Source organism: Macrotis lagotis, chromosome 8 (assembly GCF_037893015.1).
Source record: "Macrotis lagotis isolate mMagLag1 chromosome 8, bilby.v1.9.chrom.fasta, whole genome shotgun sequence".
Classification (NCBI taxonomy): domain Eukaryota; kingdom Metazoa; phylum Chordata; class Mammalia; order Peramelemorphia; family Peramelidae; genus Macrotis; species Macrotis lagotis.
In genome coordinates, this window is record NC_133665.1 from 45,214,644 (window position 1) to 45,238,574 (window position 23,931).

General features: G+C 36.9%; 1 protein-coding gene and 1 pseudogene across 1 annotated transcript in view; both read left to right on the forward strand.

The window, feature by feature from the left end:
* The window catches only part of GRID2IP (Grid2 interacting protein), an 898,914-nt gene that overhangs the window by 181,084 nt on the left and 693,899 nt on the right, over positions 1–23,931 (forward strand). The gene's annotated exons all lie outside the window — the stretch shown is intronic.
* Positions 22,428–22,849, forward strand: LOC141494789 (large ribosomal subunit protein uL14-like; annotated as a pseudogene).

The following is a 23,931-nucleotide window of genomic DNA, read 5'->3' on the forward strand; positions in this document are numbered from 1 at the left end:
TTTTCTTTTATCATATTTTTATTTCATTAAATATTTTTCCAATTATATTTTTAATGATATTTTAACATTCATTTTAAAATGTTGAATTCTAAATTCTTCCTTGAAAAAGCAAGCAATATGACATTGATTTTTCATGTGAAGAAATGAAAAATATATTTCCATACTAGCCATATTGCAAAAAAAAGCATAGAGAAAAAAGAAAAAGTGAAAATCATACTTTTTCACTTTTCAATCTACACTCAAAGTTTTTAAGTTCTCTCTTGGGAAGTGGATAACATTTTTCATCATGAGTCCTTTGGAACTGTCTTGTATCATGGTCTTGATGAAAGTAGCTAAATCTTTTACACTTGATTGCCATTACCATATTACTGTTATTAGTTCACCCACTTCTTTTCACTTTTATCATTTCATATAAGACTTCCAAGGTTTTTCTGAAACTACCTTGCTCATCCTTCCTTATAGCACAATAATATTCCATCACAATCATATATATCATAATTTTTTCAGCTATTCCTTAATTGATGAGCATCCCCTCAATTTACAATTGCTTGCCAACACAAAAAGAGCAACTAAAAAAACTTTTGCACAAGAAGATCCTTTTCCCTTTTTTGATTTGGGATATAGACCTAATAGTCGTATTGCTGAAGACACACAGTTTTATAGCCCTTTGGATATAGTTCCAAATTGTACTTCAGAATGGTTAGAATAGTTCACAAATCCACCAATAGTGCATTAATATACATATTTTTCCACATTTCTACATTTTCTTCTTTTCCTTTTCTGTCATGCTAGCCAATCTGATAGGCAGTGATTTCTATAATCAATAGTGATATGAGCATTTTTTCATGTGCCTATAGATAGTGTTATAAATGGTCCATAATAATAAAAACAGCCTGGTGTGAATGAAAGACATATTAATTATCATCCCAGCAGGAACAGGTGATTCCCCTCCCCTCTGAGTCCTGATAGGTCCTTGTCATTGGAAGTACAATCTTAAAGATATATCCACCTCAAAACACCCCTTTAGCATATTTTCCCCACCTAGTTCATATGATGTATATTATGCTGATGAGTGTCAAACATGACAGGGGGAGTGTATAGTAATATGCATGGACTCCATTAAACAAACGCACTTGCAAAGGTCAGAGACCCTGGATCAACTTCTGTCTAGTTTGAGCTGGTTTTTGGCCTCCCCCCTCCCCACCACCCAGGGCTAAGGCAACTTCATGTTGGGCGAAGGGACCTCTTCCAGCTCAGTGAATGGTCAGGGTCATCTCTTTTATCACCCTTCCCTTTGTTTCACCTACACATTCCTTCATGTAGGCTTGCATCTTTTCAGCCTAATCAATAATCAGAAACTCTAGCCTTTATTTTGTACTGTTCTAACAGATATCTGTGTGATAACAATATCCTCTCATATCATGTCAAAGTCAAACACCCTATAATTTCTCACAAATAGCTTTGAGTTCTTCTGAAAATTACCTACTCATATCCTTTGATCATTTATCAATTGAAGAACAACTTTCATTTTTTATAAATTTGACTCGGGTCCCTATATATTTGAGAAATGAGACCTGTATCAAAGAAATTTGCTGTAATTCTCCCCCTCCTCCTGCTTTCCTTCTAATTTTGGTTGCTTTAGTTTTGTTTGTACAAAAACTATTAATTTCATGCAATCAAAAAATGTTCATTTTACTTCCCACAAGCTTCTCTATCTCTTATTCGGTCACAAATTCTTCCCTTATTCCCTAAATATGGCAGGCAAGTTTTTTATGTTCCTCTATTTTCTTTGTGATAACATCCTTTATATCTAAATCATTTATCATTTTTTTTACCTTATTTCAGTATGAGATGGTGTTTAGTTTCTGCCAAACTGCTTTCCAATTTTCTCAAAAATTTTTGTCAAATGGTGAATTCTCACCCCAAAAGGCTTGGATCTTTGGATTTGTCAAATACTAGATTGATATGATCATTTACTACCATATATTGGACCTGATCTATCACATTAATTCATCATTCTATTTCTTTGCGGTACCAGATTGTTTTCATGATTACTACTTTGTAATATAGTTTGAAATCTGGTACTGCTAAGTTGCTTTCCTTCACATCTTTTTCTTTGATTCCCTTTCAGATTAAATATTATTTTTCTAGTTCTATAAAATAATTCTTTGCTAGTCTGTTTGGTAGTTTGGTAGTCTAGCTCCATAAATAATTATTTGTTATGGCATTGAATTAGCTTAGGTAGAAATGTCATTTTTTTTATATTGGTTTGACCTGCACACAAAAAAAATAATATATCTCTAATTGTTTAGATATGTCTTTATATGAAAAAAATGTTTTACAATTGTATTCATATAGTCCCAGGGTTTGTTTTATATTTTATATCATCTAGTTATTTTAAAAGGAATGTCTCTTTTCATTTCTTCCTGATGAATTTTTGTTGGGAGTATTTAGAACTGCTGATGATTTCTGTGGGTTTATTTTATATCCAGCAACTTTGCTGAAGATGCTAACTGCTTCAATTAGTTTTTTAATTGATTCTCCAGGGCACTCTAAGTGAACCATCATGTCTGCTTCAAAGAATAATGGTTTTGTTTGCCTATATGAATTCCTTCAATTTATTTTTCTTATCCTATTGCTATAGCTAGCATTTCTAATGCGATACTGATTAAAGTGGTGATAAAGGACATCCTTCCTTATCCCTGATTTTATTGGGAAAGCTTCTATTTTATCCCCATTACAAAATGCTTGCTCTTGATTTTAGATAGATATTCCTTAACATTTTAAGAAGGACCCCTATTATTCCTATTCTCTCTCATGTCTTTTTTAAAACAGGGATGGATCTTGTATTTTGTCAAAAGTTTTTTTTTGCATGTATTGAGATAATCATATGATTTTTGTTATTTTTGCTATTGATATGTCTTCTGTGCGATTTAAAAAGTGCTTCAATGTCTGTTTTGTTTTGTTTTTACCCTGTGGTATGACATCACTGATTATGACCAGTATTGGATGTGCCCTCCAGCACCTGTGTCCATTCATCTTAGGAAAAGAATATGACCCAGAATTTGGCAGTAGACCTCATTGGTCCCTTCATGGTCTTTGAGATTTTGAGGCTGACTCACCAGACTGGCTTTCTATCTTTCTGACTTTCAATCCTATGATTCCATAAAAACTTTTAAATTGTTGTACATCTGGCACCCTCATAGAATGATCACTACTAACAACCTCATTCAACTTGACCTACTCAATATATTTGTAAGTCTCCTGTATTTTCTGTGTTCTGGACAATGTCTGATTGAAAGAGAAAAGGGGATCAGAAGAGTGTGCTGATAGTATCAGGCACATGGTGATTCCAACTGACCTTTACAGACATTATTTAGTTTTGCATTCAAGCCAAATTGGATTATTTCAAGTTGGCCCTTGCATCTTCCACAATATTATCTTATCATCCATGCTTTTGGACACTCTGGCCCCAACATATGGAATGGACTCCTCATATATAGGGGTTGAGTCATCTTGTTACCACTCAAGGAAGTCAATTATTAATTTTCAATGTCAGCATTTACATCTCAGAAATTAGCAAATGCTACATATCAAAACTTATTGCTATTTATGTGTTTTTTTACTTGTTTTGTTTGTTGATTTATTATTTTATCATTTTCTAGACTCAAGAAAGTGTGGGCAAAATATTAATAAGGCAAATTAAACTTTAAAAAAATGTGTCATACATACATTTTTCCAGAGTCAGTTGTTAAAACCAGCATACTACTGCCCATATCTCTATACATTGAAATTGTTTTCATCCTTCAAAGTTCAGATCAGATGCCATTCCTTCTTTGAAGTCTTCCCTAGATTCCTCCATTTAGAAGTGATCTTTTTTTTTTTTTGGCAAGGCAAACGGGGTTAAGTGGCTTGTCCAAGGCCACACAGCTAGGTAATTATTAAGTGCCTGAGGTTGGATTTGAACTCAGGTACTCCTGACTCCAGGGCCGGTACTCTATCTACTGTGCCACCTAGCCACTCCTAGAAGTGATCTCTTTCACAGTCCCCAAATCTTTCTCTTTTTTCAACCAATAAATATTGTATTTTATTTTTCCAAATACATATTATGAAAGTTTTTCAACATTCATCCACATGCATATGAATATTTTAAGTTACATAATTTCCTTCTATCCTCCCTTCCCACCCCCCTCCCCTCAGCAGCAGTGTGGTGAATATTTGTAATTAATATGTTTACAAATTAATCATTTTCTGTATGAGGAATTAGGATTAAGAGAAAACTGGAGACAGGAAAGAAAAACATAAGAGAATATTTTGAAAAGGTGAATGTAGTGTTCATTCAGATTTTTTTAGGATTTTTTGTTTTGCTTTGTTTTTCTTCTTCTGAATGTGGATAGCATTTTCATACCAGATCTCCTAGGGTTGTCCTGGCTCTCTGAACTACTGAGAGAAGTCGAATCTCTCAAGGTTGATCAACTCATAATGTTGTTATTAATGTGTACAATGTTTTCTTGGTTCTGCTTTCTTCGCTCAGCATCAGTTCCTGCAATTCATTCCATGCTTCTCTATTCATGCTTTCTTATAGAACAACAGTACTCCATAACAGTCATATACCAGAATTTGTTCAGCCATTCCCCAACTAATGGCCATTCCTTCAATTTCCAATTCTTTGCCACTAAAAAAAGAGTTGCTATGAATTAAAAGAATTCATCTTTCATCTCTGTTTGTCCTTTCCCAAGTATTTATTAGATTCTAACTTTTGTTAAGATCTCATTCATCCTACCATCCCCTCTAGACTGTACCTAACTTACAGAGTTGTTAAGAAGTGCTTTGTAAACTTTAATAATGTGAGTTATCATTATCATTAAAATCAACCCTAGGGGCAGCTAGGTGGCGCAGTGGATAAAGTACCAGCCCTGGAGTCAGGAGTACCTGGGTTCAAATCCGGTCTCAGACACTTAATAATTACCTAGCTGTGTGGCCTTGGGCAAGCCACTTAACCCTGTTTGCCTTACAAAAACCTAAAAAACAAATTAAAAAAAAAATCATCCCTGGCTGGATCTTGTCTTTCAATAATGAAGAAGACCAAAATGACATTACTAAGTTAGAGATGAGTTACTACATGTCCAACTGTAGTTGATCAGACCAACATGAGCTTGGAATGTTCTATCACAAGTCAGGCACAAATCATCCATGTGAACACCAAGGGTGGCTACTCTAAATTTACGCATCTCATGTTTCCTTTGAGTAACTTTAATTCTGCCTTGCTCATAAAGCACAGCACCCTTTCTGATGAACCATGCTGGGTATTCCTGCTCCAGTGACTCCCATACTGTACAACATCATCACTATAATCTCCTAGGATTATAGCATCTCTATATATAATCAATATAAACTCTAGGACAATGTAATTTTTTATACTTTCAATACTCCGACACACCAGTAAACCTCCGATGATAGAGTTTTCAACCTATCCATGTCTGTTGTCTCTCCCCAGTGAGAACTCCAGGAAAGAATAAGAACTGTTTCATTATTTCTATTTGTATCCCCAGAATTTAATACAGTGTTTGGCTTATACTTTGGCATTTTTTTTTAGTTATTTATTCCTTTACATATCCAGCAATGGCTAATATAAAAACAAAAAGCAATAATAATAACTAGTAGTGTCACCTATTCTTTTCTTGTTCTCATCCTTTATAGGCTGCTGCCAGATCAACTATTCCCTCCACCAGACCCTAATCATAGCCCTCCCTGGGGGGCTATATTTATCCCACCCTTCAATCTCAGCTTTTTATTGAGGTGGTCATTTATCTGGTAAGTGGCTCAAGGTCTGTGTCACCAAAAGGATATTAAATAAATGATGGTGCATCCTGGCTTTCAGGAGAGAATAAAACTCACAAAAGTTGAGGATGCCTGTCTCTGTCCAACTATTTTGCTGGAAATCCTGGTGACTCTGCTATTGCAGTCTGACCAAGGCAGAAGAGAACAAATGGCTTAGTCAGCAGGCCACATTTCAACTTGAATTATAGTCTCCATGATTATCAGGAGGGTAAATGTTATGAGGAAATAATAGAGGCCACAGAGTTATAGTGCTCGCAAGGAATTTAGAACTCATCTAATGCAACATCTTCATTTTAAAGAGGGGGAAGCTGAGGTCCATAGAGAAGTAACTAGATAGTGGCCAACAGTATGCAGGAGCCAGCTCAAAAGGACAAAATGTTAAAAACAAAAATGTTCAAAAGGACAAAATGTTAAACTTTCAGTTGCACCTCAGAAATTGGCAAAAGCTACAAATATGCATTTGATTTATTATTGATTCTCTAGACCAATAATGTCATGCTCAAATAGAAACAGGCCATTATTTGTATGTAAGGATCCCTGTCAGCTGTATATTGGACTTAGGTTTAAAATGTAATATTGTCTGTTTTATTGTATTTTTATTTATTTTGTTAAATAGTTCCCAATTATACTTTAATCTGCTCCTGTCCCTAAGGAGAGTTGGAGCCCGAGTTGGACACTTCTGGTCTAGACTTAAGAAAATTATGGAAAAATGTTAATAAATAATAAATAAAAATAACTCTAGCCAAGTTAACAGCCAAGTCAGAACAGAAGATCTAGTCTTCTGACTCCTATTCCAATGCATTTTCACTAGAATGCTTCCCCAATCATAGTAAGGTGTGATATACTCCTTTGGCTTTATCCCTTTTGCCACCAGAAATGAGTGAGATAATGTCTCATATGCCATCATTGTTCTAGGACCTTAGGGGCTATTTTAGGGGTTTAGACCTGGGAGTCTTAATAGCATCCTGAAGAGTCCACTCCAGGTCAGGCTAAGTTATGTTTAGGAAGAGTAGGTTTGAGATGAAGCGAAAGAATCCATGGAGCATCCTATTCAATCTAGATTCTTGAAATTCTACTTCTGTCCTATCCTTTTCCCTACTATGGACTTTGCTATGATCCTCCAAGGTAGTTCTAAAGACTTCAATGCCAACATTCCCAGAGATTGAAGAATCAGTGGCTTATTATACAAGCACTCACTCTACACAATACATTTTGGCCCATTTCATACCATCACTGAGTCATTTTGGAGGAAAGAATTACAAATGAGTATATGAAACTAAAGTCAGAAGAAAGAGGGCTATGGGAGAGGAGGCTTAAAGATCAATTGATGTGGGTTTCTTTTGTGAAAAATTCACAATCTCTGACTCAAGAAGGTAAGAATGGCTTAGATTTTAATTCACAGGTCCTTACAAGTTCACGGTTCCTACAAAAGTCCACAAAATACTACACATGTTCACAAGTAAGGTCCTGTGGAGAAGCAGCTAGTTTCTTAAAGAACAGGCTAATTAGTAGAAATTGAGGTTAAGAAAGGCTAAAGTGCTTAAAAAGGAAAAAGGGAAAAAGATAAGAAGCTTAGATCAACATAGGTCCAGCTGCATGGAGCTGGGGTTAGCAGCATGAGTTAGAACATATGAATTTAGCTTAGAGAAAGGAAGAAGAGAAGAAATGAAGCAACCTAACCGGGAGTCAAGGAGAAAAAGTGCTACCACCTGGTTGGATCTTTGCTCAAATACATTTCATGATGGGTGGAACAAGGGTGGTGAATAGGGAGTGGTTTAGCATCTGACTCCAGGTATTCTCCAATGTGCATGCCTCAGGGATGGTCAGCCAAGGAGTGAGCAAGAAAGCATTCACTGAGCATGAGCAGCACTCTTTCTATGTATTACCCTTTTCTTTACATTTCTCATGCCCAGAGTTCCCCTGCTTCAGAACCATCCTATATACATGACTACAATTCACCCATTTCATCCCCATTTTTACATCTCCTTCCTTAATTGCTAGGAGAATATCAACAGAAAATAACTGACTAAAAATCCAATTATGGATCAGAAAACTCCTACATAGGTCGAGTGGGAAGATAAAAGGAAAAGAATTTCAGGTTTTAATTGTTGCTCAGGATGTCATTTAAAGGTTCAAAAACTAATTTCCCAAGTCTTCATATTCATTCACTCATTTACAAATCTTGTGCTACCTTCCCCAAACTACCATATTTCCCCATGTATAAGATGCACCCTTTTCTGAAAAATTTTCGTCTAAAAACTAGGAACATCTTATGCAGTTATTGTAGATTTTTTTTACTTGCATTTCCAGCCCCTCCCCCCACTCTTGTTTTTGCACTCGTTGGTGCTTGTTGTCATTGGGCTCATTGTTTCGAATTTGTTACTGGTATATTAGGTGATGTGAACCAGTTTGCAAAAGTGAATGGCAATTGTTCTGATGAACCTGTTTGGTCCTCCTCCAGCTGAGAAAACAATCTGAGACTGGCTACAGGAAGAAGAAACTCTACTGAAAATGCCCTGGTAGAAGAAGGTCATGAGATGCAAGTCAGTCAAATGGCCTGAGTTAGAGAAGGAATTGAAGAGATAGATTGAAGAGCAAAAGGCAGTTGGAATTCCTGTGCCCACAAAGATGGTTCAGCATGAGGCAAGAAGAATTGCTAATGAAAAAGAAGTGACTGATTTCAAAGGAGGACACAATTGGTGCTTTGGGTTCATGAAAGGGAATGGACTAAGCATGCGTTCATGCACCAGCCTTGCCCAGGGAGTGCTTGTGGTCAACCACAGACCAGAGCACAAGCAGGAGAGAGGTCAGAGCCTCTCCTGAGATAGTAATTTGTCCTCAAACACAGATGAGGACAAGCTAATGGATGGGAGTTTTGACAGTGATGAGGAGTTATATGAATTTTATGATGAATAAAACTTGAGTTTGATAACTTTATGTAATATATTTTTTTTTTCAAATTTCAGGCCTGAAAAATTAAGGTGTATACATGGGAGTGTCTTATACAGGGGAAATATGGTTAAGTATAGGAAAACTTTCAAGGAGTGTACAGTCTAGTAGGAATATACTAAAAATCATGAAAAATATTAGAATGCTATGAGGGTGGGAGGGTATATCTATGAAAAAGACCAAGGTACTGAAATTGCATTGAATGAAGACAAAACAGAAGGAATTCAAACAGAAGACTATTAATAACCACTCACATTTACATTTAACAAAAAGAATTTTTTTCTCAGCAATCTTATAAGGCAAGTTGTGTAAAAAAAAACTATAATTGGACAGCTAGGTGGCATACTGGTTAGAATTCTGGCACTGGAGTCAAGAGGACATGAGTTCAAAGCTGACCTTAAACACTTAATAATTACCTAACTGTGTGACCTTGGGCAAGTCACTTAACTCCATTTGACTTATTCCGCCCCGACCCCAAAAAGAAAAGAATAACTATATCCATTTTTCAAAAGAAGATTGAATCCTGGATTTGGAGTCAGAGGACCTGGGTTTAAATCCTAACTCTGCTACCTATGATCTTAGTGTCTTAGGCAAGTCATGTAAATTCTAGGAACTTCAATTCTCTTAATTATCAAATAATGGGATTGGGCTAGCTTGCCTCTAAGAGTTCTTTCAGCTCTAAATGTATGATCTTATCTTTCAGAAAAGAAAAGTAAGTTGCAAAAAAGTCAGGCACCCACATATTAAGTGATAGAACCAGGATTTCCACCCAGGTCTTAAGTTAAAGTTCAGTTCTCTTTCCATGAATTCACATTGCCTCTTCTCAAATTTCTCAGAGAAAGTGAAAAGGTGACAGAAAAACAAAACCAAAGTTGACTTCTCATCTCCTGGCCTTCTCATTAGAAGGCATTATTCAGACCAGGAATTATCCTGTGCCACTTGGCAACCTTTGCCAACAGACAGACCATGGGGTCTGGGAGGATGTTTTCAAAGAAAATCTTCTTTTTCCTTCTTTCATTCACATTCCCAAGGTTTTCCTCTCCCACCAATGACAACCAATTATTTGCAACATAATTTGTACGCAAATGAGAGCTTTGGCTCCTAGGGAAACCTCGCCCTTTTAAATCAGGCCTCAGGGAGGGACCTCAGAATCCAGCTAGTCCAAACCACAACTTAATATCAATTTTCTTCCCAACATTCCTAACAAATGCTCATTCAGTCTCTATTTGGAGGGAGGGAGACCTCCCAGTGGTGAGAAGCTCATCGTTTTACAAGGTAGTCCATAAAGCTTTTAATAGTTAGGAGTCCTCTTTTTATATTAAACTGAATCTGGGAGCAGTTAGGTGGCTCAGTGGATCAAGCCTCCTCCAGTCACCAAGGGAGTGGAACAAGGATGTGTTCTTGCTCCCATACTTTTTAGCATAATGTTTTCAGTCTAGGGATGAACATGGCCTCAAGGTCAGCTATCACACTGAAGGCAAATTCTTCAACTTGAAAAGGCTACATGTCAAGACGGAAGTGGAAGGAGTGTTGGTGATCTATTTGCAATTGATTGCACTCTCAATGCAACCTCTGAACTGAGATGCAACAAAGGATGGATCTATTTTCTGGGGCTTGTGCTAATTTTGGTCTAACAATTAATACCAAGAAAACCCAGGTGCTCCATCAGCCAGCACCACACCATCAATTTGTGGAACCAACGATTACAGCAAATGGAGAAGTTTTGAGTACTGTGGACAAGTTCATTTATCTTGGCAGTGTCCATACCAGGGAAGTACACATTTACAATTCGGTTGACACATGCATTGCCAGAACTACCTCAGTATTTGGGAGGCTCCAAAAGAAAGTGTGGAAGAGAAGAGGTATTAGACTGACTATCAAACTGAAGGTCTACAAGAGCCATTGTGCTGACCTCATTGCTATATGCCTGTGAAACCTGGACAATCTACCAGCACCATGTCAGGAAACTGAATTGCTTCCATTTAAATTGTCTTAGGAAGATTCTGAAGATCATTTGGCAGGAGAATATACCACACTGGTTCTTTCTCAAACTAAAACTGCCTAGCATTCCAACATTACTACAGAAAGTGCAAATAAGATTCTAACACATTGTTAGAATGCCAGACATACAACTTGCCAAAAAAAATCTATTCTATGGAGAATTGACACAGGGCAAGTGTTCATGAGGGGGTCAAAGAAGTGATACAAGGACACCCTGAAGGTCTCATTGAGGAGCTTTAGAATTGACTATACAGCATGGGAGACACTGGCATAGGATCACCCAGCATGGCATGCCCTCATCAATGAAGGTGCTGCCCTCTATGAGGAAGGCAGAATTGAAGCAGCTCAAAGGAAATGTGACATACTTAAGTTTACAATACCTATCCCAGATGTTCACATGGACTATTTGTGCCCAACCTGTGGTAGAGCATTCCGAGCTTGTATTGGTCTGATCAGCCACAGTAGGACACTCTGTAATTTGTCTCAAACATAGTGATGTCATTTTGGTCTTCTTTGATTAAAGAAGGACAAGAACTATCAACTGAAGCCTGGTCCTGGAGCCATGAGAACCTGAGTTCAACTCCAACCTAGACACTTACTAGCTGTGTGACCCTGAGGAAGTCACTTAACCCTGATTGCCTCAAAAAAAGTGAATTTGCAATTTGTACCAATTTCTGCTCTCTGGGGCCAAGTAGAATAAGTCCAATACCTCACAAAGTCTGATACCTAGTAGGTCTTAATAAAAGTTGATTGATTGATTGATTGATTGAGCAAGGTCCCAGCAAGGGAGAAGGAAAGGATTCTTTATTTCAGATCAATTATTCTGTACCTTATTGCAGTTTTGGTGCTTGACCTTCTCCCTGAACGTTGTTATTTGTTCTAAGCAGGGTTCATGAGCTTTTCTTGCCACTCTGCCTTCCAAGTCCTTGATGTTGAATTCTCTTCCAGCAGATGGTGCTAGTTACTTCTAGTTACCTCTCTCCAGGTACCAGCTTTTTGAGTAGCTGGACCATGAAATAATTATCCTGGGCCTCAGCTTAAAATTTTTCTATTGCTTTCAGAAGAATGACTGCTTCTAGCCTATTTAAACATTCTCCTGTGAGTCCCACAGCCCTACTAGTTCACACAAAGAGTCTTTAAGTGGCTTTGAGGACACTCCTTCATTGGATTGCTGAAACATTTCTCTATTTTTCTGTTGCCAGTGTCTTTACCTGTCTGGGCCTCAGTGTACTTAGCTGAAAAATGAGAAGATTGAACTCAGTCCTAAAGAACCTTTTTGCTTAAAGTCCATAGTCTATGACTGATAACACGTCTCTAGCTTTGTTGTCATTTTTAAAATCTCTTTCAATTCCCCTGGACCTGGGCAGTGAAACTTCTTGCTGACATCTTAATCTCTCACTGAGTCTTTCATGGAGGGGACTCCTCTCCTTTCATTTCTTGTTCCTTCACATGAAAGTTGTGATTTCCTTGGGGACAGCTGGGCCAGGTTATGCAAATTGTCCCAGGCTGGTTCTTTGTATAAAGGGAAGGAAGTGGGTCAGAGCTGGAAGTTTCTAACATGAATTTTTATCACATGTCTATGATGGGTAGTAAGAGGGATAGTCCCCCACAAAAGAAACACAGGGGTACATTGTATAAGTAGCAGATTGGGACATTGTAGAAACATAGGAGCTGTTTGGATCTACATTCTGCAATCTCTGGGTCCTGTATTCATGTACTTATCATAGCATTCTGAACTGGAAGAGGTGTTAGGGATGATACAGTCAAACACTCTCATTTTATATATAAGGTCAATTGAAGTATAGCAATTTACTCAAGATCCCATAGGGAACTGGGATTTTTTTTAATTATAAAGATTTTATTTATTTTGAGTTTTACGATTTTTCCCCTAATCTTACTTCCCTCCCCCCCACCCCCAACAGAAGGCAATTTGCCAGTCTTTACATTGTTTCCATGGTATACATTGATCCAAATTGAATATGATGAGAGAGAAATCATATCTTTAAGGAAGAAACATAAAGTATAAGAGATAGCAAGATCAGACAATAAAATATCAGGTTTTTTCCTAAATTAAAGGTCTTTGGTCGTTGTTCAAACTCCACAGTTCTTTCTCTGGATACAGATGGTATTCTCCATTGCAGACAGCCCCAAATTGTCTCTGATTGTTGCATTGATGGAATGAACCAGTGCATCAAGATTGATCATCGCCCCCATTTTGCTGATAGGGTGTACAGTGTTTTTCTGGTTCTGCTCATCTCACTCAACATCAGTTTATGCAAATCCCTCCAGGCTTCCCTGAATTCCCATCCCTCCTCGGGGAACTGGAATTTAACTCAGGGCCTTGATTAAAAATTTAGGACTTCAAAAAAATTACATTATATTCTGTGAGTTGGTATAGTGCCCTCAGGTTTACTTCCTAGTGCTATGTGTCTCAAGGGAACAATGATCCCTGGAGGAATTTATTCATGAGTAGCACAGATATGACCCAGACTGAACAGATCATTCTGAGAATCAGTCTTGGATGACATCTGGTCCTAGACTCCCATGCTTCATTGTGTACCTCTGTACTGACCATGTAGGTTATCTATGTCCACATGGGTTGTTTAATGTGGCTTGCTGACAAAGATATCTCTAGAATCTTGCCCACCATTCTGAAAGGAAGACTGATTCCTTCCTGGAGAGGAACAGAAGGAGATATGTTGTTCTTTGAGGAGTATAGAACTAGAATTAAATCTATCTGCCTTTCTTTATTTTGCTGGTTTAGACAGTTTTTGAATTTACTACATGTGGCCTCCAATAGTTCCTTCTGATGAGACCCCAATCAAATTAAAGCAGCTCGAAGGAAACATGACATACATAAGTTTAGAGTACCCACCCCAGATGGGCATGACATAGACAATGTTAATTTGTGTTTTTCTAAGACAATATGTGTTCAAGAGGGATCTATTTCTATCTGAGCTTGATGCTATTAATCTAGAGGCATGATGATTTTTGGAGGTGGGGTTCAAAAGCAACAACTCAAAAATAAGTGTTGGATTACTCACTATCAAGGGAGAGAAGGGAGAAAGAGAGAAAAATGTGGAACTCAGAAGCTTACAAAAAGATGAATGTTGAAAACTATCTTTTCATGTAGTTAGAAGAAAAGAAAAGCAGATAACACTAAAAAAAATGTTACACAAGACCTAAAAGGTAGCTTTAACTACCATGTGTTTCACTGATAGGAACCAAAATTCCAGTAATATTGTCAAAGGCTCAAATTCTTTATTAATTTTTAAAAGTTTCATTGATACCTTTTTTTTCACCTAGGCATATCTGGATATATTCTCATCCTCAAACCTTTTACCTCCTCTTTAAATATTTAAAGGGAAGTGTAAACATCTATTTTTGTGGCTGGGCTAATAAGCAGGAAAGCAGAGCTGTCAGACACTTTTAATTTCTCCCAATTGTTATTCATCCTCGTTCTCTTGCCTTGACTCATGAGTGAATTGGATTTAAGTGAGCAAAGTTATCAGTTTCACTCTCTCCTCCATATCATCAAAGTCCAGTAGAAGGACAAAAGTCAAGAAGAGTGCTGATGGTCCAGGATGCAGTGGGTGACCTTGGTCTTTCTAAATTCTCATCCTAGGTAGTGAACATTAGTAAAGTTGTATATTATATTTCTTCATTACCTTTATTCACTCTAAATGAATAAAACTGCTGTTTGTAATGAACTATGTAAAACAAATTTAAATAAAACTTAAATACTAAAACTACTACAATTTTAAAATAACAAAGTTTATTTTGTTCTTTATATCATCATAATTCAAATTATAATGAAAATTTGAACAAAACAAATTTTCAAAAGTATATAACTTTTGGGGGCGACTAGGTGGTGCAGTGGATAGAGCACCAGCTCTGGCGTCAGGACTACCTGAGTTCAAATCTGGCCTCAGACACTTAATAATTACCTAGCTGTGTGACCTTGGGCAAGCCACTTAACCCCATTGCCTTGCAAAAAAAAAAAACTAAAAAAAAAATATAACTTTTGTGCTAGGATGACAAAGTAGAAAGAGCACTAGACTTGAAGTCTAGTCTAGAAGTCTGAGTTTAAATCCTGCCTCCAACACTAAGTTATATGATTACAGAAAAAATAGTTAATTCAATGAAACTGAAACCCCCCCAAAAAAAAAATTTATTAAGAATCAACTATGTAGGGGCAGCTAGGTGGTGCAGTGAGTAGAGTCAGGAGGACCTGAGTTCAAATCCAGCCTTAGACACTTAATAATTACCTAGTTGTGTGACCTTTGGCAAGTCACTTAACCCCATTGCCTTGCAAAAATAAAAAGAATCTACTATGTACAAGGGTTTGATTTCCAAGATATATAAACTTATACACATACATGCACACGTAACAAGAAACCTAATGAATTTTGGCCTTAAATAAGAATTAAACTTCATATAACCTCCAGAGTTTGCCCTAATAAGGAACCAAGTTGGGCCAACTTGTGTTAACTCCTAGAAGTTTGTCTTAAGAACCCTAGAAATGGGGCGGCTAGGTGGCGTAGTGGATAAAGCACCAGCCCTGGAGTCAGGAGTACCTGGTTTCAAATCCGGTCTCAGACACTTAATAATTACATAGCTGTGTGGCCTTGGGCAAGCCACTTAACCCCATTTGCCTTACAAAAACCTAAAAAAACCCAGAAATTTGGTTAACATACATGTTTAATAGATCTTCTAAGCTCTGCAGTCAAATACATATGCATATGCATATAAAATAGAGCACTCCATCCATGGGCACATACCTGACTTTCTAACTAACCACTCCCAGTTCTGCCTTCCTTCTGGGGAATAGTTTCTTTTCAAAGCGACAGCAAGAAATGATAGATTCTTGATTCAATGCCAGTCAGTTATCTTCCTACAGTGTCACTGACTCATTTGATAACCAGAAAAAATTCTGGTGAGTGTTTTCTGTGTTCTAGGAAGCTGTTAAAATTAATCAATAACTCTCTTTTGGCTAGGAGTCTTCCTCCAGAAATCTTGCTTTGGTGAAACCAGCAATTTTAAATCACCCTCTCCTCTGGGTCCTTCTCATTATCTCCCCCTTAACACTGTATTCAACCAATAGAATTCACAATTTATTAGTTCTATTGATCAACATCTCTCTCATTTTTTCTGACTTAAGAAAACAAAGTAAACTTTTCAAGAGAATATACCTGAGGGGAGGTATTCAAGATAGTGTGCATTGACTCTCTTAGAAATGAAAGGGAGAAACTGATAAATGGTCAAAGGATATGAACAGGCAATTTTCAAATGAAGAAATTAAAGGTATATGTGAAATCATATGAAAAAATAATCTGATTCATTATTGAACAGAGAAATTAAAATAACTGTGAGGTACCACTTCATACCTCTCAGATGGGCTAAGATGACAAAAATTGATAATGATCAATATTGAAGAGGTTGTAGGAGAATTGAGACATTAATGCATATTTGGTGGAGTTTTGAACTAATCCAAACATTCTGGAGAGCAATATGGAATTATGCCCAAAGAGCATGCTTTGATCCAGCAATACCAATACCATGCCTATATCCAGAAGAAATCATAAAAATATGGGAAAAGACCCACATGTTCCAAAATATTTATAGTAGCTCTTTATGTAGTGGCAAATAATTGAAAATTGAGGGGATGCCTATTAATTGGGGAATGGCTGAACAAATTGTGGTACATGAATATTAAAGACTATTGTTGAAACCATGAATGGTCAGACTCTAGAGAAGCATGGAAAGCATTACAGGAACTGATGCTGAGCAAAGGGAGCAGAACCAAGAGAACATTGCATACTTCATTTATTTATTTATTTGTTTATCTGACTTTTTTTTTTTTTTTTTAGTTTTTGCAAGGCAATAGGGTGATTTGCCCAAGATCACAGAGCTAGGCAATTATTCAGTGTCTGAGGTCAAATCTGAACTCAGGTCCTCCTGACTCCAGGGCCAAGGCTCTATCCACTTGCCCCCACATTGTACACTTTAACAACAACATTGTGAGTTGACCAGCTTTGATGGATACAGTTCTCAGTGATTCAGAGATCTAGAACAATCCTGGGAGACGTGTTATGTACATCCATATCCAGATGAAGAAAACAAAACAAAACAAAACAAAAACTACAGAATCTGAATGAACACTATGTTCACTTTTTTAAAAATTTCTCTTATGTTTTTCCTTCTTATCCCATGGTTTTCCTTCTTTTCCCTTAGTCCTAATGACTCATCCAGAAAATGACTAATATGTAAAGTTAAACACAAATATACATGCACAATATTCACCAGTCTGTTTGTTTCTGAGGGGAGGAGGGTGGGAAGGGAGGGTGGAAGAAAATTATGTAACATAAATATGCCTATGGATGAATGTTAAAAAAACTTTCATAACATGTAATTGGAAAAATAAAATATCAATAAGAAAAAAACAAAAGCAAAAATCCATTGAAATGAGAGGGAGAGAGGGAGGGAGATAGAGACAAGACAAAGAAAGACATAGTTCACACATGCCTTGTTCATACCTACCTTGGGTTTCCCTTCTAGAATCATCTTCTTTCTACCTTGGTTCATATATATAGTTATTTACATGTTGTCTTTCCCATTGAAAGGTAAGTTTCCTAAAGACAAGGACTGATTTTTGCCACTTTTTTTTTTGTATCTAAGAATCTAACTCAGTCACTCAGAAAGGGAAGGAGAAAGGAATGCACACATATTAAGTGAGAAGCACTTTACAAATATTATCTCATTTTTCTCACGTCAGTGCTAGGAAGTTGGTGCCATTAATGATCTCTGTTTTCACAAATGAGGAAACTGAGGCAGAGAGCAGTTAAGTGATTTGTTTAAAGTCACACAGCTAGTGTCTGAAGTCAAATTTAATTCAGATCCTCCAGAATCCAGGCCTCACACTCTATCCATTGTGTCACTTATCTGGCATATAAGTTATTAAGTACTTAATAAACTTTTTGACTAATTGACTGATATCACTCTGACTCAGAAATTTTCAGTCATTAGCTATCTCCCATCCATTCTACATATTGACTTCCTCCTATTTGGATATTTCCCCTTATCCTGCTTCTTGTTCCCACAAGTTCAACAGATGAGAAGGATAAACATAGGAATCAATGCCAGCTCCCCTCTCCAATGAAAGAAAGTGCTGCCCCCTAAGTCTTTTAAATCACTATCCCTTGCCTGACCAAAGGTTCTTGATATTGGCAAAACTGATTGCCACATTGATCATGCCTTACAATCAATCTATGCAGCGCCCCATATTCATAGTTCCCTATCAAATCCATGAAAGAGGAAAGATAGATTTTATTATATTTTCTCCAGAACCAGGATTGGTCATAAAAATTGTCCAAGAAACAGTTTCATTTTTATCATTTCTTTCATTTACATCTAAGTCATTATTGGGAATAATATTTTCCTGGTTCTGCTTTCTTACTTCACTCAATTTATAAATTGTACCATATTTCTTTAAATATCCATGGTTCAGTTTAGATTTGTGAGGCAAAGTCCTAAAAAGCAATAGGACAGACAAAAAAGCATTTCAAAATTTCGGTGAGCTGCCCAAAACCCTCTGTATATCTCTCTGTAGCCATTTTACAGAATTATTGCTATTCATTGACTGCTTGGTGCCAGTTGAAAGAATTATATAGAAGCCAAGGCTAAAAGAACTTTTTTTTAAAAGGGGGTGTCTGTATTAGAGATAATTTTAGATAAAAATGCAGTAGGGTCTCTATTTAAAAAAACAACAAACCCATTTTCGACAATCAAAAATTTATAAATAGGGGCAGCTAGGTGGTACAGTGGATAAAGCACTGACCCTGGAGTCAGTAGTACCTGAGTTCGAATCTGGTCTCAGACACTTAATAATTACCTAGTTGTATGGCTTTGGGCAAGCCACTTAACCCCATTGCCTTGCAAAAACTAAAAAAAAATTTTTATAAATATATAATATATATATATATATATATATATATATATATATATATATATATATATATATGTAAACCTGTGCGTTCTTGGCCATCACCTCCTAATGTCATGGTCTTCAACAGTAAAGGACCAACATCATCATATATATGTACATATATCTATATGTAACTCTTGGTTAAAAGGACCATTTTATGGAATTCTTCTCTTGGGAGAAGATAAACTTTCTGAGCCTTTATGAGGGGCAGGCAAGACTGATGAGAGTGGGAGACAATCTCTTTAGGTTCTTCTGGCTTCCAACTTGGAGAGCTATGTAATGACATCTTCTCTCCAGGCTACTGAAAGAAGAGAAAAACTCTGAGAAGAAACCATCTAGTGGGAAAGGGGTAAAGTCTTGGATTTACAAGCTTGAGTTTCCCCTCCTCCTGATTAAGAAATAATGATCAGGGGCGGCTAGGTGGCACAGTGGATAAAGCACCAGCCTTGGAGTCAGGAGTACCTCAGTTCAAATCCGGTCTCAGACACTTAATAATTACCTAGCTGTGTGGCCTTGGGCAAGCCACTTAACTCCGTTTGCCTTGCAAAACCCTAAAAAAGAAAAAAAAAGAAATAATGATCAGTTCTGTAACTTGCCCCTTTGACTCTGTAAATGCCTTGTGCCCTTCATAGATCTTATGTTGCCTAATTCATATCCTAGCAACCCTAGGTCTCCAAGAAATACTATTTCCCTCTCCAAGGTGTCCCTCATTTCTCCTTCCTTGGTTGATTTGTAGTTGATGTAATACTATCAGCTTTGATCAAAATGGGGGAATGTCAAAGTATAATTTTGTCAAAACTATATTCCTAGTCAAAGGTTAATTTTCTTAGCTATTATGAGGAATGGGATGTGTCCTCTTTTAGACTTTGAAAGAAATACTTGTCCTGTCCTCCTTGTACTTTAACCCATGATAGAATGTGTGCTCCCTGAGACAAAATAACACTATATAAGGATGATACTATTTGAAGAGATTTTGTACAACCTAATAGAATGGCTTCCCAAAAGTATTAACATTTTGCTATTCTTGTTTATATATATAGCATAATTCCCACCCACCTACCCTTTGTTTCTGTATAAATGTCCTAGTCTCCCTCTGCTCATGGTGTTCATCTTGGATAGATGACTTCCACCCATAGGTTAATGGTAAATTCTAGAGAATGAAACATCAAGTCTAACCTTAAAAAAAGAAAGAAAGAAAGAAATAGTGATCAGGAGTTAGCTTAAACCTGAAATTTATTTGGTCCTAGATATTAATAATATTTAAGGGAACAATAGATAGATATAATTCTAGCCCTACTTTCTTTCTTGTAGGAGACTAAAATGGTAACCTTTGGTTCCAGCATCCTATTTTTTTCTTCAGCAGAAATCAAAGTGGATATAAATTTATCTATACATATTTATATACATATATATGTTATATTATATAAATATAAATATATATATATAAATGTATACCTGCATATTGTGTGTGGCATTTAAACTTTTCAAGCCTAGATGGCTTTGTGGATGAAGGGTTGGACAGTGAATTCGAAGATGTGGGTTCAAATCCTCTTAGATACTTGACTAGCTTTGTAACCCTAGGCAAATTGCTGTCTCAGCCTCAGTTAAATCTTCTGAATGGGGATTATAGAAGAACACCTCACTTAACTGATTGGCTCCTTGTAAAGATCAAATGAGGCAATGTAAGTTAAATGCTATTTAAACCTTCATTCAATATACAAATGTCAGCTACTATCTTATTTTATTATGATTATATTATCTCATTTTAGCCTTTAAATATATATCTCCTTCCAGCACCATTGTGAGAATTCAATAAGATTCTGAAAGTAGAAATATTTTCAAAACAGTAAAGTATTTTACAATTGTGTAAGACATCCTCAGGGTGCATTTTAAATCAGTGCTTACAAATACCAATTATGAATATTAAATACCATCCATAGTCATTTTTCAGTTGTATCTCATTCTCCATGGCTCCACTGGGGGTTTTCTTGGCAAAGATACTGGAGTGGTTTGCCATTTCATTCTTCAGTTTATTTTACAGATGAAGATACTGAGGCAGAATTGAATGGTTTGTTCAGGGTTCTATAGATAGTAAGTGTCTGGGGCTAGATTTGAATTTAGGAAGATGAGTTTACCTGACTCCATACCCAGAACTCTATTCACTTTACCACCTAGCTGTCCCAGAGCCAAAGATGAAAGGCTTTTTTTTTTGCATTGAAAAATTATTTCCCCAAATTCCATCCTACACATGCAACAGGAACTGGACACATTCTAATGGGTAAACACCCTAGCAAATGACTTCCATATAACACCTGTTCCTTCACCATGCATCTTTTGTAAGGCAAAGTTCTCCATTGTATCTGGCTTCTATATCATTTTGGTTACAGAACTGTTGATAAACCAGACTGGTCCAAAGATAATTGACATGTTTTCCCCAATATGATGTTCAAAAGCATGACTTCAGACTATAATCATGCCCAGATTGACTTTTGCTAGTCCTGCCTCTGGCTTCCAGAGTTAAGAGGTGGGGGATTGTAAATGTGTAATTGTAGTAGGTACTCATTGGTCTTTTTTCCCCTTTCCTTTGCTGGCCTGTCAATCTGAATTTGTCAATTATGCCTGCTTGGCACTATTTTTGAAGACACCAAAGTCTCTCTCTTTGCATCAAGGCAGTTTTAGATCTTATCCACACTTCCTTTGCCCCCTCTCATCAATAATCCAACTATATAATTTTATAGCAAAGATCTTTTTGTCATGATAAACATGTATAATTACTTTTCAGTGCATTCTTGTATTTCTTTTCAAAGAATCTTAGAGTTCAGAGATTCAGCCTATATTTAGTGATGACCTCTATTCAGGTCAAATGTCATATGAAAATGATTCAATTGGCTTTAACTTCTGGAACTTCTAATGTGACTATAATGGGTTAGTAACAATGCTAATAGAGACAGAATCCTAATTAGAACCATAGATTAAAAGGAAATCCAGGGTGTCAGTTGGGTGAGGACAAATTATCATGGAGAGAAATGAGTTAATTAAGTAGAAACCATGCACTATAGAGGGCCAAAGATGAGGTTCAACTTTAGACCAGAGTCAGGAGAAAAGGTGAGGACCAGACAAGAAATACAGTCCCTTGGCCATCAGAAGATTCAATGAGTCAAAGCCACATGAACCAGAAATAAAAGCAGGGTGGAATATAAAGAGCAGATTGAAAAGCAGATTTAAAATAATGCTGAAGAAAAATCAATTAAAGAATCTATTGATGTTTAGCCTAAAGAGAAAAATGTTATGTGGCAAGGTGGGGTGGGTGGGACAGGGTGGAGAAAAGATGACTGTCCTTAAATATTTTGAAAGTATCACAAAGAAAAAGGATTTGAATTATTTTGCTTGGTCCCAAGGGACAAAACTAAGTTGAATGAATGGAAATTGTTTAGAATGTAAGCTCTCTGAAGGAAAAGGCTCTTTCATTTTTATCTTTCTTTCCTTCCTACAAAAATGTTGAAGGGGATGTGGTTGGTGCTTAAGTAAAAGTGGGTTGAATTGAAAACTTCAGAACTACCCAGATGTGGAATGGAAGCTAATGACTCTCCCATCTCTGGAGAGCTTCAAGAATAATATGGAAGGCTCTTTTTTGCACTTTCCGGGAGCCAAGATGTCTAAGCAAGGACATGGTGGGTCTTCTGTAGCAAAGTTCTGAATTTCCTTGGGTCTCCCAGTTGGAGCTGTCATCAATTGTGCTAATAATACAGATGCCAAGAACCTGTACATCATCTCTGTGAAGGGGATTAAGGGAAGATTGAACAGGTTTCCTGCAGCTGGTGTGGGTGACATGGTAATGGCCACAGTCAAAAAAGGAAAACCAGAACTCCGGAAGAAGGTCCATCCAGCAATGGTAATACGGCAACAAAAGTCATATTGGAGAAAAGATGGTGTGTTCTTATATTTTGAAGACAATGCAGGGGTCATAGTAAACAACAGAAGTGAGATAAAGGTTCAGCCATCACAGGACCGGTTGCCAAGGAGTGTGCTGACTTGTGGCCCAGGATTGCATCTAATGCCAGCAGCATTGCCTGATTCTCCTAAAAAAGTTCATTTGTAAACAAAAAACCACCCCCATTAAAGTGTCTGCCTATCTAAAAAAATTTTAAAAAAAAGAATAATATGGAAGAACAGTCATCAGTATGCTATAGAAGGAGTCCCTCCTTTAGTTATGGGTTGAATTAAATAATCTCTGGAGTACCTTCAGTTCCATGATTTCCATCTCTAATAGTTCATGATGATGAGGATGTGACCTTGGGTTTTTGAAAACTTAAAAACTGATGGATTGCAAGGTCTGGCAGGTCCTATCAATCTGCAGTGATTTCAAGGACAGGCTTAGGGATGTATTATCTGAATTCTAGTCTAGCAAAATCAACCCAAAGACTGCCAATGGGTAATCATTTTCTATATAAGAGTTGCTATCACTTCTGGTAGAGGAAGAACTAACATTGATGGTATCACAAATTCTTTCAGGTACTAGAAAAGTATGATTTAATGTGGCTCATAGAGCCATAAAGAGAAGAGGAAGCTAGGCTAGGAACTAGTTCCCTTAGAGTAGGGACTGTTTCCTTGTTTGTACTTGCAAACCCAATTCCTCCAGGGTGCCTAGAGTTGAATTAATTCTTAGTTAACCCATCTGATTGTACAAAAGTATCCAAAACCAAGGAGATTATAGTAAAATGGAGAATGATATCTTGACATTAGGAGAGATTTAGTTTGAGATTCTACCTCAGACCCTAATTACCTTTGCATCTGGTTACAGATTGCTTATAATCTCTCTGAGCTTCAGTTTGGGCAACTGCAAAATGGGGATGATAATCCCCTACAGGTTGTTGTCAGAATCAAGATGAGATAATGAATGCAAGGCATTGGCAGAACATAAAATGCTACATGGATAAAAGTGAGTTATTATGATTAGGCAAGATTTACCTCCTAAGATGGACAAAAGTGAAATTTGCATCTCTTATCCACATGGAAAATTGCCTCTTTATAAAGCCTCATACCTATGCTAAAGTAGTTGTTGCCCTCAGGATAACTGGTAGGATAAATGCACACAACTTACGATGATAAGGTGATAAAGGTTCTTATTACATCCCATATTGGGTTAGCACTTAATT